This window comes from Olea europaea, unplaced genomic scaffold, assembly GCF_002742605.1.
Source record: "Olea europaea var. sylvestris unplaced genomic scaffold, O_europaea_v1 scaffold963, whole genome shotgun sequence".
NCBI lineage: Eukaryota > Viridiplantae > Streptophyta > Magnoliopsida > Lamiales > Oleaceae > Olea > Olea europaea.
The window spans coordinates 134,986-151,024 of NW_019268131.1; positions in this window are offsets into that span (position 1 = coordinate 134,986).

Sequence of the window (16,039 nt, forward strand, 5' to 3'; positions counted from 1 at the left end):
AAGGTCTTCCCCACTCGGACTCCTACCCCAGTGCGAGCGAGCTTGATTTGTTGCAATACTTCGAAAAACCTTGACAATTAGGTGATTTGTTTCCTCGTTACTTCGTATTTAAGAGAAAACGACCTCATTTTAATTTCGTTACAAGTAAGATTAGTTTGAAAATTTTCATCATTAAAAACTGAAATACAGTTGATATTCATGTTTTTTTATCCTTTACATTTTGGGTTTAGTTTATTTTTTATTTTATTTTTATTCAAATTAAGGACATTAAATATTTTTTTCAATTAAAAAAATAACTTTTCACATATAAACGCTTACCTGTATGTACTTTTGAAAAAAAAAAAAAAGAAAAAGAAAAGAAAAGGGGTGTAAATAGAGATGTCGAGTCCAAACGATGAATCCTAATTTTGAAACAAGTCCACTGGATGAGGACCATTTGCACAGCAATACATAACACGAATCATTCTTCTAGTTAAAAAGATAAATAAATAAAACTTGAGCACAGGTCATTGATCTAGTAAGACTTCGCTTTACAGTTGAGTTAAGCCTTGATCTACTTTATGGGTCTTTTTAAAAAAAAATTTAATTACAATTTGGCTTGTCTAAATAGATTTTTAGCTTGAAATTTTTTTATTGAAAATCACTCAACTCATAGGGTATCTTAATCTAGTTGGTCTCAATCTAATCACTGAAATTATATTTCTGTTTCAATTTGAACCATTTTACCTGTCATGGTCATCAAAATTAATAGAATTTATGGTGTGATTTGTAGTTCAATTGTGCTATATGTACACCGACGCATACGCTCCTCACATAAGGGGGCCCAAACTTTTTTTATTGAGCGTGGACTCCTCCTTCATGTAAGGGGCGTGTGGTCAATGTCAGTGTACAAATAACAAAATTATTTATAGTTTTAGCAACGCAATTTTTTAACTAAAAAAACATTGTTGCCCAATCGTCCAATTTTGTTTTAAAAGGTTAAGTACAAGCAGGGACTAACCCACATGCGGTCATGTGGGGTCAAATGACCCCACAAATTTATTTATTTATTTATTTATTTTCTAGAAAATTGTTGTTTTAATCCGTTTTCAACCCACTTTAATACATATTAAATGAAATCAAAATATTGCATTCCTATTATCATTTCTAAACGCTCACGGCCTAGTTTTTCGCTTCTTAATGGTGGACGAAATGATCAACCATAGCAAAAGTTACGATATACCAAAGTATGCCATTCCAAATTAGTACTTTGAAAATTTCGATAATATGCTAACTTTTAAAATTTGCCGATGATCATGCAGGGGCAGACCCACATAGGTCATATGGGGTCTCAAATGACCCCACAAATTTTTTTTCCAGAAAATGGTTGTTTTCAACCCACTTTAATACATATCAAATGAAATGAAAATATTGCATTCCTAATATCATTTTTAAACGCTCATGACCTAGTTTTTCTCTTCTTAATGGTGTATGAAATAATCAATCATAGTAAAAGTTACGTTGTATCAAAGTAGGTCGTTCCAAATTAATACTTTGAAAATTTCGATAATATGCTCACTTTTAAAATTTTTCGATGTTCATATACTATCCAGATCTACAAATCGCTTGCATCATCTAGAAGTTCATTACGAAAACTACATCGTAGTCATATCGAATGGTCCAAACAGATATCGAAAATAGTTAAATAGGCAATCAAACGTATGTATTAAAAGAGGCGTTTAACTCGTCTTTAAAAAAAAAAACCAATTATTTCATTAATGTTTATTATTTTTTCACGATAAATTTTTCAATATAATTTATATCATTTTATTAGGAAATTTTACATTAAAAATAATGTCAAAAATTCTAAAATCGTTACGGATTAAATGTAATTTGAATTACTTTCAAATTATTTTTTCTTTAAACTTAAATTTCATTTACTTTCTACATCCAATTTGATTTACTCATCGTTAGCTCAACATCCATAAATAACATAGTAAACAAAACTATATATGTAGCAAAATTCACTTAAAAATATTGATAATGATAGAATTATAAGACACTTTCAAAATGTCAAAATGTGTATTAACTTATTTTTATAAATATTATATTATTTTAAAAAATTACACAATAATTTTTGGAACTAAGCACAACCCGCGAGGATGACATCGCAAGTACCGCGCCCTCACATGCCCGACGAGGTTCCCATGAATAAAATAATCTTGACTCCGTGTGTGTGTTGTGTCAACCCTGTGGTCATTCATGTGGGTATTGTAGCACGACTTTAATTTTTGACCCCACAACCCAAAACGGCTGAGTCCGCCCCTGAGTACAAGTGAATTATTTCTAGTAAAGTCATGTATTCATTGAGTTCTGATTACGAGCACATACACAATCATTAAATTGAATAAAAATATAAGTTGAAACAAATTAAAATTGAATGACTAACACGAAACAAAACTTGAAAGTTTAGTGACCGCAATTGAATTTTTTCCAATTTTTGGCTCGCGCTATTTTGTCCACAATATGGGTCGTGGGGTGCGTTGACACGCCATTCTTGAGGAGATTTTTTTATTTGGCCTATCACTATTCCTTTTTGTCGAAAGATCTATATTACCCTTAATGAAATGATTCTTTCTATATTGCAACATATATTCTAATCTTTTAAATATTTCATCTTCTACTTTGAATATTTGAATATAAAATCCATTCTATGATCTAATAAATAAAAATAATCTGCAACATATATTTCATATTTTCTAATTAAAATACTATATTTTTCAAATGGTAAATTTCTATTTTCTAATTGAGAGATAATATTCTTTATTTTTTCTAACATTTTCTCTAATAGATTATCTAATCCTTTAATTGTATTTCCTGGCATTTATTCATAATCATCAATTAATCCTTATGATCTTAAAAAGATTCATTCTAATTTTAGCAAAAGTTTAATAGTTTTACCTTACGTTGGATCTGGACTTTTATTCGTTGAACCGTGTGACTTTCGAGCTCTGAATCTGTAAACTGCTTTCTTCAACGGCCTTCTGCCTTCATGTAATTGTTACTATTTCAGCTACTTGCTCTCACTGTATCAACTTCTAAAGAATAAAATTCTAAACTTTTGTTAAAGAAAAATTTTCTTTTTGCTAAAATAAGAAGGAAACTTTCTATCAGATCTTTTAAAAATCTATGGGAATAAAAATTTAGAAACTCATATTCATATCAAAATATTGAAGTTTTATTTCTATCAGAATTTATACAAGACTTCTATTTAATATAAAGGGGTTTTCAGAAAAAAACTGATTTTTCAAACTAGGAATGGTTTTTTGAGTAGCTATTGCTTACAACTCGAGATGTCAAGGTAAGATGATTTTTCTCTATAGCAATGTCTCTATTTATACAAGTTTATGAAACTCTATTACATCATTGAGTACATCAGCAAGGCACATTTGCCTTTCTATTTTTCCTCCTTGGGCCTACATGTTGCTTCAACTTTTTATCCAAAGAGCATCTTTTTATATTATTACTCTTTATCTATAATGTCTTCACATGCAGCTGTACATCTTTGTCAAATGTGCTCTATTATTGTCCTCTTCCTTTATTTTTTCACATGCAGGTGGGGCACTCCGTTAACTGGCAAGATTCTTTTATAATGGTAGGACATCCTAGAAATTGATGTATATCAAATCTTGTATTATAGTTTTTTAAAATTTCTGATTTTCCATATCCTCCATTGGATACCAACATCCAATTTTCATATTGGCACAAGTACGAGAATTTTTTATCAAACAAATTTTTGGCAATGTTGTAGATGACTTTAATTCCAAGTGTTCTTTTATGTCTGATCCATGATTTTGTCACTGTTGGAACTTTTCTATTATTTTATGTAACATCTATTTGAAAATTGGTTGCAACATATCCAATTGAGATTATGTGTTCGATTGGATAGTAAACAACTCCGTTATATTTTGGACTGATTGAATAGAATTTCAAATATATTTTTCTTCCCTTAGCAAATCTGGATACTTCTTTAATAAATATGTCATCAAACTTTGAAATTTCAATAATATCTTTTCCTTGATAAATCAAATCCATGAATCCATAGTCTGTCATAATTTTTATAAATGAAGGGTCTCTACCTTCCATGGTTATTATTATAGGATAAACATTATTTCCCAGAGAAATGAAATATAAATCACTCATTTTTATTTTGTAAGCAATTTTGACTATTTCGGCATATTTTTCTTCTTTTGGATCTAAATGGATTTTATCTTCTTGGTCTATGATGCTAATTATTTTGGTATCTCCTTTATCTCCATGTATCATAACTTTCTTGGTTGATGATACAGAAATAGAATCTCCTTTATTATCAGTTGGTATGTTGTCACGTCTGGATCCACTGCTGTTTCCAGCTGTCCCTATTTGGTATTGATTTGAAAAACTCATTTCTGAGCTTTTTGGTATATCTGTCACAGACAGTATATCTTTTAGTTGTGTTGCAATACCATCAACTTGATTTTTGAGTTCTATGACATATTTATGATGCTCAGTAGTGATATTCAACAGTATTTTTATATTTGAGTTGAACATTTTCTTAGATCTGGGTTGCTCCACAGTTTATATCTTCGGATTCTTCTTTAAGAAAATCTGTCATTTTTTGTATATGTAGGATAGATTGTTATAATTCCATGGTCTTGGCTTTATCCATCAGTCAATTCTATGTTTCTGCTGAGAAAATCTGCAGGAAAATTATTAACTCCTTTAATATGGACTATATCAGAATTATAAAATGTTAAATAAGCTTGCCTTCTATGGAGTTTTCTATATTGGGGTTCTGATGGTAGTTTATTTTTGATTAATCCTGCAACTTGAGAATTATCAATCTCAACAGTAAATTTTTTGGATAATAAAAATAATGAGAACTTCTTTATTCCTCTAATAATTACTAGTAATTCTTTCTCATGAGTAGTATAATTTATTTCTGCTTGGTAAAATGTTCCACTTGAGTATCTACATATTTCATTAAGATCTGTTTTTAATATTGCTGTCAAATATTTATCTGAGGCATCAGTATTAACAATCAAATTATCTTTTTCATCTGGTAATCTTAAGTTTGGTAAATTTTTGCATTCTTTTTTTAATGATTTGACTATTTCTGTATGTTCTTCATTCCATCCCTTAGTATTTGTTTTTCTAAGTAAACTTGGATTTTATATCTTTTCTTAGAAAGATTTTCAATAAATCCTTTCGCATAATTTAAACATCCTAAAAATTTTCGTATTTGTTCTTTGGATTCTAATTTATTTGGAAAACTTTCTATCTTTTTGGATATATGAGTATATAATTTTATCCCTCTTTTATCTATTGATAATCCAAGAAAGTCTATTTCTTATTTTTCTATTATATATTTCTTTTTAGATAGTACAATTCCTTCTTTTTTACATTCTCTAATAAATTGGATTAAATGATTTCTATATTATTCTTTACTATTAGAACATATTAATATATCGTCTATATAAACAATTAGAAACTCATTAGATTTTTTAAATATATTATCCATTTCCTTTGATATATTTGTGGTACATTTTTTAGACCAAATGACATAACTAACCATTCATATTTTTCTTGAGGTGTACTAAATGCAGTATATTGTATATTATCTTCTTTCATTTTTATTTGCTAAAATCCTGATTTACAATCAAATTTAAAATAATATTGTTTTCCTCTTACAAGATTTATTAACATTTCTTTATTTGGTAAAAAGTAACCATCAAATTTAGCATATTTGTTTAATTCTTTATAATTTATGACCATCCTAACTTTTTCTCTAACTTGTTCAGAATGTTTCATAACCATAAAGATTGGACTACTATGAGGTCAATTACTAGGTCTAATAAGTTTTTGTTCTAACAATTCTTTTATCTGATTTTTAAATTCTTGTGTATCTTTTATAGTATACAGCATTGGTCTAACTCTTATTATAATATTTTCTGTTAATTTTATTTTGGCTTTTGAGTGATGTGGTTTCCAAAATAATAATGAATTTTCTACATAAACTTTTTCTAGTTGTTCAATGATTTTTTCTATATTTATTTCTATTCCTGTTTTTAGAACATTTTTATATAATATTTTTTTATTTCATATTTTATGATTGATTTTTTCTCTCATTTATCACCACGCTGAGCTGGCTGAACTCTATAAGGTTTAAATTCTCTAGAAATTTTTAATAAGTGTCCACAAGGTGTTTGTAGTATTATCATATAATTATTTTGTTTATAATATTGAAATTGTTGTATAAAGTCATTTCCTAATAATATATCACATTCTAATTTATCATATTTATAAATTTTATTTATTGTTACTTGTTTACTTCCAAGAATTATACTAACTTTATCACCACTATTAATTATTTGAATATTTTTTCCTGTAACTCCAGTTGTTTTTATATTACTATTATTATTCCATAATTTTATTAAAAAAACTTTTAAATATTGTTATATCACTCCTTGTATCTATTAAAACACAAGTTGTTATATTTATTTCCACAATAGTAATTTATATATACATAGCTAATGAAAAACTTATCTGATTATTCATCTAATTCTTTTTACATAATGTAGTCTGTCCATTATGAACAATATATAATCATTCTCTTTTTATACCATAATTTTCTAATCCATTTAGAAAATTCATTCCTAAAAGTATATGGAGATTTATATCCATACTTTTATCTATATAATATGGTACTAAAAGATCTATTTCTTCTATTTTTATTGGTACCTTAACTTCTAAATCTGTAATATGTTCTTGTCCATCAAAACTTACATACTTATATGGCATTGGACATTTATTTCTAATTGAAACTATATGACATTTACTAGCTTCTGTATCTATTAATATATTTGGTCCATTTAATGTTCTCTTCCATTATAATATTCTCTTTCTATTTTCATATTTCCAGCATTCCTATATAATTTTATTTATTTTATTTTGTTGATTTCTTCTAAATGGTTTTTAGTAGGTATTTTAAGACTTTTTGATTTTTTAATTAATTTTTCATTCTTAAATATGATATTATTAGAACATTCTCCTTCATTTAATTCTGTTATTTCAGGTTTATTTTTTGTTATACAGAATTTATTTCTTCCGAAATTAAACTTATTTATTTATTTGGTTCTGTTATTTTACTAATATTTTTACATTCTTTATGAACTTCAATATATGATTTTTTGGAATAAATATTTTCATAATTAGAATTAGTAAATGTATATAAAACTCTATATTTTATAGTTATAATTTGATCTCCTGATTGCATGATATCATCTCTATGAAATTTAAAATGTAGTCCTAAAACTTCATTAAAGTTTCTATCTTTTAATGATGCACAATATTTTGGATAACAAGTAAACATAATTTTTGATATGCTAAATTTCTTTCTATTGTTCCTAAATGATCATCTTTTAAGTTTATTATTCTTCCATCATATAAAGTTATAGTTAAGGGTAAATCTATCACTTCTCTAAATAATGATTTAAACATTATTTGTGTTCCTGCTAAATAAACATATTGAATTTTTTCACTCTATTTTTTACTAATCTTTGTTAATAGTTTTTCAACTGTATTTTTTGTTAAAACATTTAATTTATGTTGCCCATAAGTTGTTATTATATCTATGATTTTTTCTATTTTGTGATATTCATTTATTGTTATTCTTTCTCTTTTCCAAATTCTATCAAAGACTTCCAATTTTCCTATTTTTAAGTCTAAAGATAATTTTTGCAATTTTCTAAACTTGTTATTATTAAAAGTGACTTTTAATCCATATTCTTCTATTATTTCATATTCTTGTATATTTATGTTATTACTTTCTATTTCTTCAATTTCTCTATTCAGATCCTGATTCATCCTCTATTTCACTTATATATATTTCTTGATTATAGTATTCTTCAATATCTGATATTTCACTTAATTCATCTTTTTTTTTCTAAATATTGTTTTTGTAATAATCTAACTTTCTTTTTTTCACAATTAGGGCTTATAAGACCTATTTCTCCACAATTTCAACATTTACAATGTCTTTTATTTTTATTTTTATTGATTATATGGGTTATTTTTTCTTTTGTAATATCTTCTTCTAGGTTTTATATATTTTTTTATTAAAATTTCTAAATTTTTAAAAAAATTTTATCTTCATATTTTCTTTTATTAATTCTTCTTTCAGGACTACATCCCCATTGCATAGGAGTTTCCATATCTTCACAACATATTTTAGTTAATTTTCCTATTTTTTCATTAATTGTCTTTGTTGACATATATATGAAAGTCTTTCAAATAAAATTTTTATTCTTGAACCTAAAGTTCTAGGTATTCCAGTATTATCTCTAACATATTTTTCAAATTCTAATTTAAAATATATTCCCCATGAACCTGGTAACTTATTATAGTACATGTCTTGGTATATTTCTTGATTTTTATTACTGTAAAATTGAATATAATAGTAATTTTTAAATTCACACGTATATTCTTTAATTTTACACATGTCACATATTGTTAAATTTATTAATTTTATTATAGCATTATCTTTTTCTCTTATTGATTCTCCTTCAGCATTTTTTATCCAATTTTCTCCTAAAAATTCATTTGAAATATATTCTACTAATTTTTCTATATCTTGTCTATCTGACTTTATTATTTCTGTTTGTACATTTCTTTTTATTAATGTTTTTGTATCATTGCTTATTGCTTCCCACCAATTTCTAACATCTATTTCAAATGATGTTATTAAGAACTCTATTCTTCTTTCAGTATTTTCCCAAGTCTCATTTTTGTTATATAAAAAGAATAGAATCATTGAATCTGACCAAGTCAGTAAGGCTTTTTTAGTATCTATTTTACAGTCTAAATTTAGTTTTGTTCCTCCATGGTTAATTTATTTATTATAATTATCATTTAATTCAAATCTATCTTTATATTTATTTCCTTTAGGAGGTTGTCTATCTTTTATTTTATCATGGAATTGTCTATATGCTTTATTATATATAGGTGCATATATTTTATCTGTATCATGTAATTCTTGTTTAGAGGTTCCTGCTGAATTAGGAACTCCTTCAATATTCATTAAAACTTGGTATTCACTTATATCAGTTAAACTTAATTGATTAAAATTCTCTATTAGCAAATCTAATTCTTCACTCATCTTCATTTTCTTCTACTTTTAATTTTCCTAATGATTTTTCTTTAGATTCTTCTTTTTCTAATATTTTTGGTAATATGTCCTTTCTAAATTCATCATCCATACTTCCTGTTTCTATTACTATATTCTCTTTTTCTATATGTTTCTTTCCTATTCGAGTTATTTCTTCTATAAATTTTTTTATCTTTATTTTTATTATTTTCTTTTAATTCTCTAATTTCAATTTTTAATATATTTAAACCATTTCTTGTTTCTTTTACTTCATTTCTTAAATCTTGTATATCATTTATTAACACTTTTATTAATGACTTTAATTCTTCCATATATTAACTTATTGACATCTTAATTTTTTTTTAATTTCTAACTCATAGGTTAATTTGCATCTTTTATCTTCATTTTTATCTATTATTTTCCAAAATCTTCTTTCAGCTGTATCTGGATCTACTAATTCTTCCTTTACTATAATAAAATATTTACTCTCAAGTCTTAATTTTTCACATCTTAATTTTGTTAATTGTCTATTATTTGATATTCTCATTCCCTCTGATATTAATATTATATTTCGTATTTCTTCTTGTATTTTTTCCATTTTTATAAGTAGTTTATTTAATTTTAAATGTACATTATTACTTGTACTCATACTTTTTTTATAATATAAATTATTTTCTTCATCTTCATATATATTAATAATTTTTTTCATATGTATAAATATCTTTTATTTTTTTATTATTAATTTTTCTAATATTTGTTCCCTTATTTCTTTAGGCAGTTCTTTAATTATTGTTAGAGTCATTATTTTTAATTTATTATGAATAAGTTTTAAAAATATATAACTACCTTTTTCTTCTTCTAAACGTCAATAATTATCTATTTTTCTTATTTTAATTTTCATGATCTCTATGACTCTGATACCAATAAAGGGGGTGCTACTAAAGCGTACAAAAATCAAATAAATTTAATAAATCAACAAAAATTGGTAATCTATTAAAATTCAAGCAGTATTTAATTTTTTAAGTACTAAAATGAAAGATTCCTATATTTTATTAACTTATTATGTAATATTATAAAGGTGGTATTTTGGGTATCTAAATTAGCCAAAGATTATTTTGAAAAAATGCCCTCTTTATTTGGGTCATTTTCATGTATTTCCCCCATTATTGGGGAGTCCTATTGGTCGAGGGAGGGATGCTATTATTTAATTTATGTAATACTCTTTAATCTTTTTGATTAATTACATGTTTGGCTAAGCTTAAAAGGATATTTTTAAAAACTTTGAGAAAAGTAGTTTTGAGCATTTCTATGTTTCGATTTGATTTAGGAATCACATGACAAATTAAAATGAAAAGATATAATAATTTTTCCTCGTGTCAATCTATTACAATAGTATTCAATTCATAGATTATTTAGATAAAATCATGAATTTTTTTTTTTTAATAGATTTAGATAAAAATGATTGAATGTGTTGTTCAAATGTTGTGTGTAATAATAGAATATAGACTTAAATTTTTATCAAATTCGTAGTTGAATGAAACAAGAGCTAAATAGACAATTCACAAATTCAACGAAGCGTTGATTTGTTATCGTGCATGACTTATCTTTTATTTTAATAGATTCATAAAACACGTTGAACAATTAACTAGTTCATTGTATTCATTGAACCTCAATTAATTAAATTAGTAAAATCCATTTTGATATTAAAGATAATACAATAAGCATTCAAGAGCTTCAAAATTAATAAACACCAATTTATCAAATAACTAATAGATTTCATAGGATCCCAACATTACAAAGAGCACATTTGGTCCTACTTCTTTGTACAAAGTAGGGGCCTTTCCATCCAAAATTCGCTAGTACTTTTATCGACCCTTCTTATCGAAGTAGCACTTAATCTAAGTCAAAGACTAATTAACAGAAATTATAATGTACGGTCAAATGTCAGGAGAAAAAAAAAATAAAAAGGCGACATATATTTGACTACCTATTTCTCTCCGGCCTTCCTAAAATATTTTCTCTACATAAATAACACGAGGGAGAAGAAGTATACACATAAATGACCCATAAATACGACGGAGCAACAAAATAATAGTATTTTACTCCAATAAAGATGACATTAGATACATCCTAAAATTTTCCAAAGACTTTGTGTTCTTCTTACAATTTTGTTCATCTTGCAGCCAATGAAACTTGGAGTGGAGAGAAGATCATTGTTCTCATTCATAGGAACGATGTCTGAATTTAGAGAAATTTTACCTTGATCATTGCTACACTTTCGTAGATAAAAACTTGTGTTGTTGACATCCCCAATTACATCTGATTTGTTCAAACCCACAAGTATTGAATTATGATACAAGATTTTGTATCATAGACATGAAGAATCGTACATGATATCTATCAAATGTGAAAATAGGGGTTTAGTTGCTTGGTATTCTTGAACCAAACAAAATAAGTAGTGAAATCAAAGACGGATGACATCATATTGAAAGTACATATTATGGAGAAAATAAGATCAGTACTAGATTGAATAAAGATGGTTGTCGTGGACAAATAACATCACTCTTATGAACGAGAGTCTCTTAAAGTCTATATTTCCCGATAACCTAAAGTCACTCTCTTATTTTATCTACGAGTAGCCTCGTCTGTGCTTGTTCACATATGTTTTATTTCTTATCTTATTGATTTTATTATGCTCATAAATTTATCCAATTTTATCTTGCAACAAGAAATTTCCAAGAACCAGCCCAAAAAAAAAAAAAAGAAAAAAGAAAACAATTCACACAGGAAAACAAGAGTAATTAGAAAACAAAGTTTAGAGGGCAAATGAATTCTTTTTATTTCTGTAACAAAATCTTGTTCATTACAAAGAAAAATTTCTATTTCCTCTACCACCCATCTCCCATTTGGGCTCTATTTATAAGTCCCAACTAAAGCACTACTGAGAGATCCCTATAAATAAGGAAGACCAATTCTTCAGCCTTTTCTTTCTCAACTGTAGCTAGGAAAAGGTACATGATAGCAGAGCATTATTCTTTGATAGCAGAGCATTATTCTTTGAGCTACTCTTCTGCTAATCGTGTGCTCTTCTTTTTCTCTAGTTCTGTTGATGACTAGCACTTATACTGGTGACACGTGGAAGTCCAAGTGTCCAAAGAGATCGTCCCAGATCATGACTCCCCCTGTTAGGACAACCAACCCCTGCTAGTTCTAGAATTGAAGACGTGGAAACTGGGCTTGGCCATCCTCTCGTGAGACCCATTTTGCCAAGCTTGGTCTGTCCTTTACGTCCAATCCGAAATGATTCTAAGTTGCCTCGCCTATGCCTAGTATTGGGGTTTTTCCGCACCACAATAGTGTCCTCTACCAGCTTACTTTTAGAATCGGCTGCAAAGTCCTCGACTTTTGGTAGCACCTCGTAAGGTTCATCATCCAGAATAGAAGCCTCAAATAACTTCAGCTTGTCTACATTAACCACATAATAGAGATCCATATAAGCGGGAAGATCCAGCTGACAAGCGTTTTCTCCTATCTTGTGAAGGATTTTGAAGGGACCATAGCGAATTGGTTTGAGTTTTTTCCTTCTCCTTTCATCCTTTCCTTGCTCAAATGTAACCAGACCAAATCACCTTCCTGAAAGTTACCCTTCATCCAGTGGTGATCGTGTCGTTCCTTATATTTCTGTTACGATTTCTGTAATTGTCGTTCAACTTCTTCATGGATTTTCCTTATTTGTTCTACAAATTTGTGAGCCCTCGCCTTCTCATCTTCACCTTTTCACGACTGTGTCTTAGATTTAACATAGAATTTCAAATCGAATGGACTTTGCAGTAGAAATCCCAAGCACAACTCTAAAGGGGATTTGTTTGTAGAGCTATGAGTAGTATGGTTGATGGTGAATTGAAGAAGAAATGGAATGCAGTCATCCCAAGTATTTGGGTGCCTGGAATTGTAGCCTCGTAGGAGATGAACTATAGTTTGATTCATTACCTCTGTTTGCCTATCAGTTTGAGGGTGAAATGCTGTACTTCTTTTCAGCTTTGTATCCATCATCTCCCATAGTACACACCAGAATTTGCTCAGAAATTAACTGTCGTGATCAGAAATGATCGACTTAGGAAGTCAAAAGAATTTCCATACATTCTCAAAAAATAGTTGAAAGGCTTTTGTCCCTGTGATGGTTTTCTAGCACGGCATTAACACCACCATCTTGGAGAATTTGTCCACCACCACGAACAAATAATCATGACCTTTGCGTGCTAATGGTAGACCTTCTAGAAAATCCATCAAGATTCTCTCCCATGGTCGCAATGGAACAGGCAATGGCATATACAATCCAAGTTTGCGATTCACTGGTTTTGAGGTGCTACAAAGCGCGCATCCTTTGATGAAGCGAGCTATGTCTTGTTGCATTTTAGGCTAAAATACATATCTGCACAGATTTTGCAATGTTTTAGTTACTCCGAAACGTCCAGCTATTTTTGAAGTGTGGGCTTTCCGAAGATATCGTACACGTTGATCTGCTCATGGCACACAAAGAAGTCCTTCTTTGTAAAGCAACCCGTCTCGTTGTTCATATCCCGTTGCATTTCCTAACTACAATTCAGCCATTATTTTTTAAAATCAGGGTCCTCTTCATACCAGCCCATATATGTCTTATTTATGTTTGGTGGGACATGCATAACCACTGATAAAGATAGAGCTGCAACTGGAGGGCGTGAAAGTATATCTGCCAACTTATTTTGGGTACTTTTTTATACTTGATTACTAGATAAAGTTGTTGCAAATAAGTCATCCTCATATGACGGGATTGTTGAAGACAAGTTTGTGTCTATAGGTACTGAAGTGGCTAGTGGTTAGTGTGTACAATTGTTTCATTGCTGAGGGGGTAGACTCGCCAATGTTTGATTGCCTGATACAGCGTCATCAACTCCTTATCATATGTTGGGTAATTTTTTGCAGCTCCATGAAATAACTCTGAGTGGTAGGCAACTGGACGTCCCTCCTGCATGAGCACTGCTCCCATCATATAACCCGAAGCATCTGCTTCTAACTCAAAAGGTTTCTACAGATTTGGTAAAACAATGATTAATGCCTTGCTGATTTTCACTTTTAAGAGCTTGAACGTGTCCTCAAGTTCAGGACCCCAAGCGAAACTTTGACTAGCCTTCATCAAGGAGTGCAATGGAGCAACAATCAAAGAGAAATTCTTGTTGAATTTTGGAAGATATTGGCAGGCGACCATAAAGCTCCGAACATCAATGACGGATCGAGGAGGTAGCCATTCAATAATGGTTTTGATTTTGCTGGGATCCACCTGTAATTGCCCATCACCTACAATGAATCCTAAATAAATCAAGGAAGACTTCTTCAACTCACACTTTTTGCGGTTGAGGCGCAATTGATAGTGGGATAATTTATCGAACACCTGATGAACATGGTTAAGATGGGTCTCCCAAGAGTTGCTGTATATTAGAATGTCATCAAGGTAGACAATAACGAAATCATCAATAAATGGTCTGAGGATTTCGTTCATCAACCGCATAAAGGTGGTAGGGGTATTGCACAATCCGAATGGCATAACCAGCCATTCGAATAGCCACTGTTTGGTTTTGAAAGCAGTCTTCTAGTGTCTTCCTCCCGAATTCGAACATGATGGCACCCCGATTTGAGGTCAAACTTAGTAAACACTTTGGCATGACGCAACTGATCCAGTAGTCGTCAATTCGAGAGAGAGGGTGGCGATTCTTGATTGTAATTTTGTTGAGTGCTCGAAAATCCACACACATTCTCCACCCGCATCCTTTTTCGGTACCAAAATGATTGGCGAGCCGCATGGGGAATTGCTGGGCTTGATTACTCCAGCTTCTAAGAGCTCCGTGACTTGGCGTTTGATCTCTTCATTTTCCATGACTGAGTTTCGGTACAATCTTAGGTTGGGTAAAGTGGCATCTTAGAGGAGCTGAATGTCGTGTTCGACTTCTTTTGGAGGAAACCCAGTGAGGTCAGCAAAGAGATGGTCAAACTGGCCAAGGATTTCAGCAATGTTGCTTTCCCATTCGCTACAAATTAGAGTAAAAGCTGTAGATATTCCCTCGCGATGTTCAAGATGAATAATCAGTAGCATGAATTTTTGAGAAGCGCTTACCATTCGACGTGCCTGGCACGCGGTGACAAGTTCTACCATTCTTTGAGTTTGGTTTTTGCAGACAAAATATCTCTTTCCTTCCTTCTCGAGTTGATACTTCTGTGCCCGCCTGAAATAGACAGCATCTCTATCCCAGAGGTACGGGGTGCCAAGGATTACTTGACAAATATGGTACAACTGCACAAGTGGTCTCATTGATGTAATGATTGGTAATGGCAAAACGGAACGTGCATTGACGATCAATCTTTTCCTCAACATCCTTCTGTATCCAATCAAGTGGGTATGGCCGTGAGTGGAAAATGGTTTCCAACCCCAGTTTCTGAACCAAGCTGGATGAGATTAGATTCTTTTGGTTGTCCGTGTAAATAATAGAGTCAATGACCTCCTACTTCACTTGAATTCGCAAGGTAAACAACTCTTCTTTCATGTCGGGTGGGCTTTGCAAATCGAAGCTTGTCTCTTTCAACATTGCCTTTAACGACAAACTTTGGTGCACTACTGTCACCTGCCCAAGTTCAATCTATTCCTCTTCTGCAGGATCCATTGTAGTCACTGTGCGTTTACCTCTATCATCTATCTTCCATTCTGCAGGGAAAAGTTCAGGATGTAACTTACAGCATGTATCCTTGTCATGTCCTGAAATATCAGTGTTAACAAAATTTGGAGTTTTTTTTAGAGATGATGAACTACCTTTGGCACCACTTCGCCTAGTATTTTGGTTGCCACTC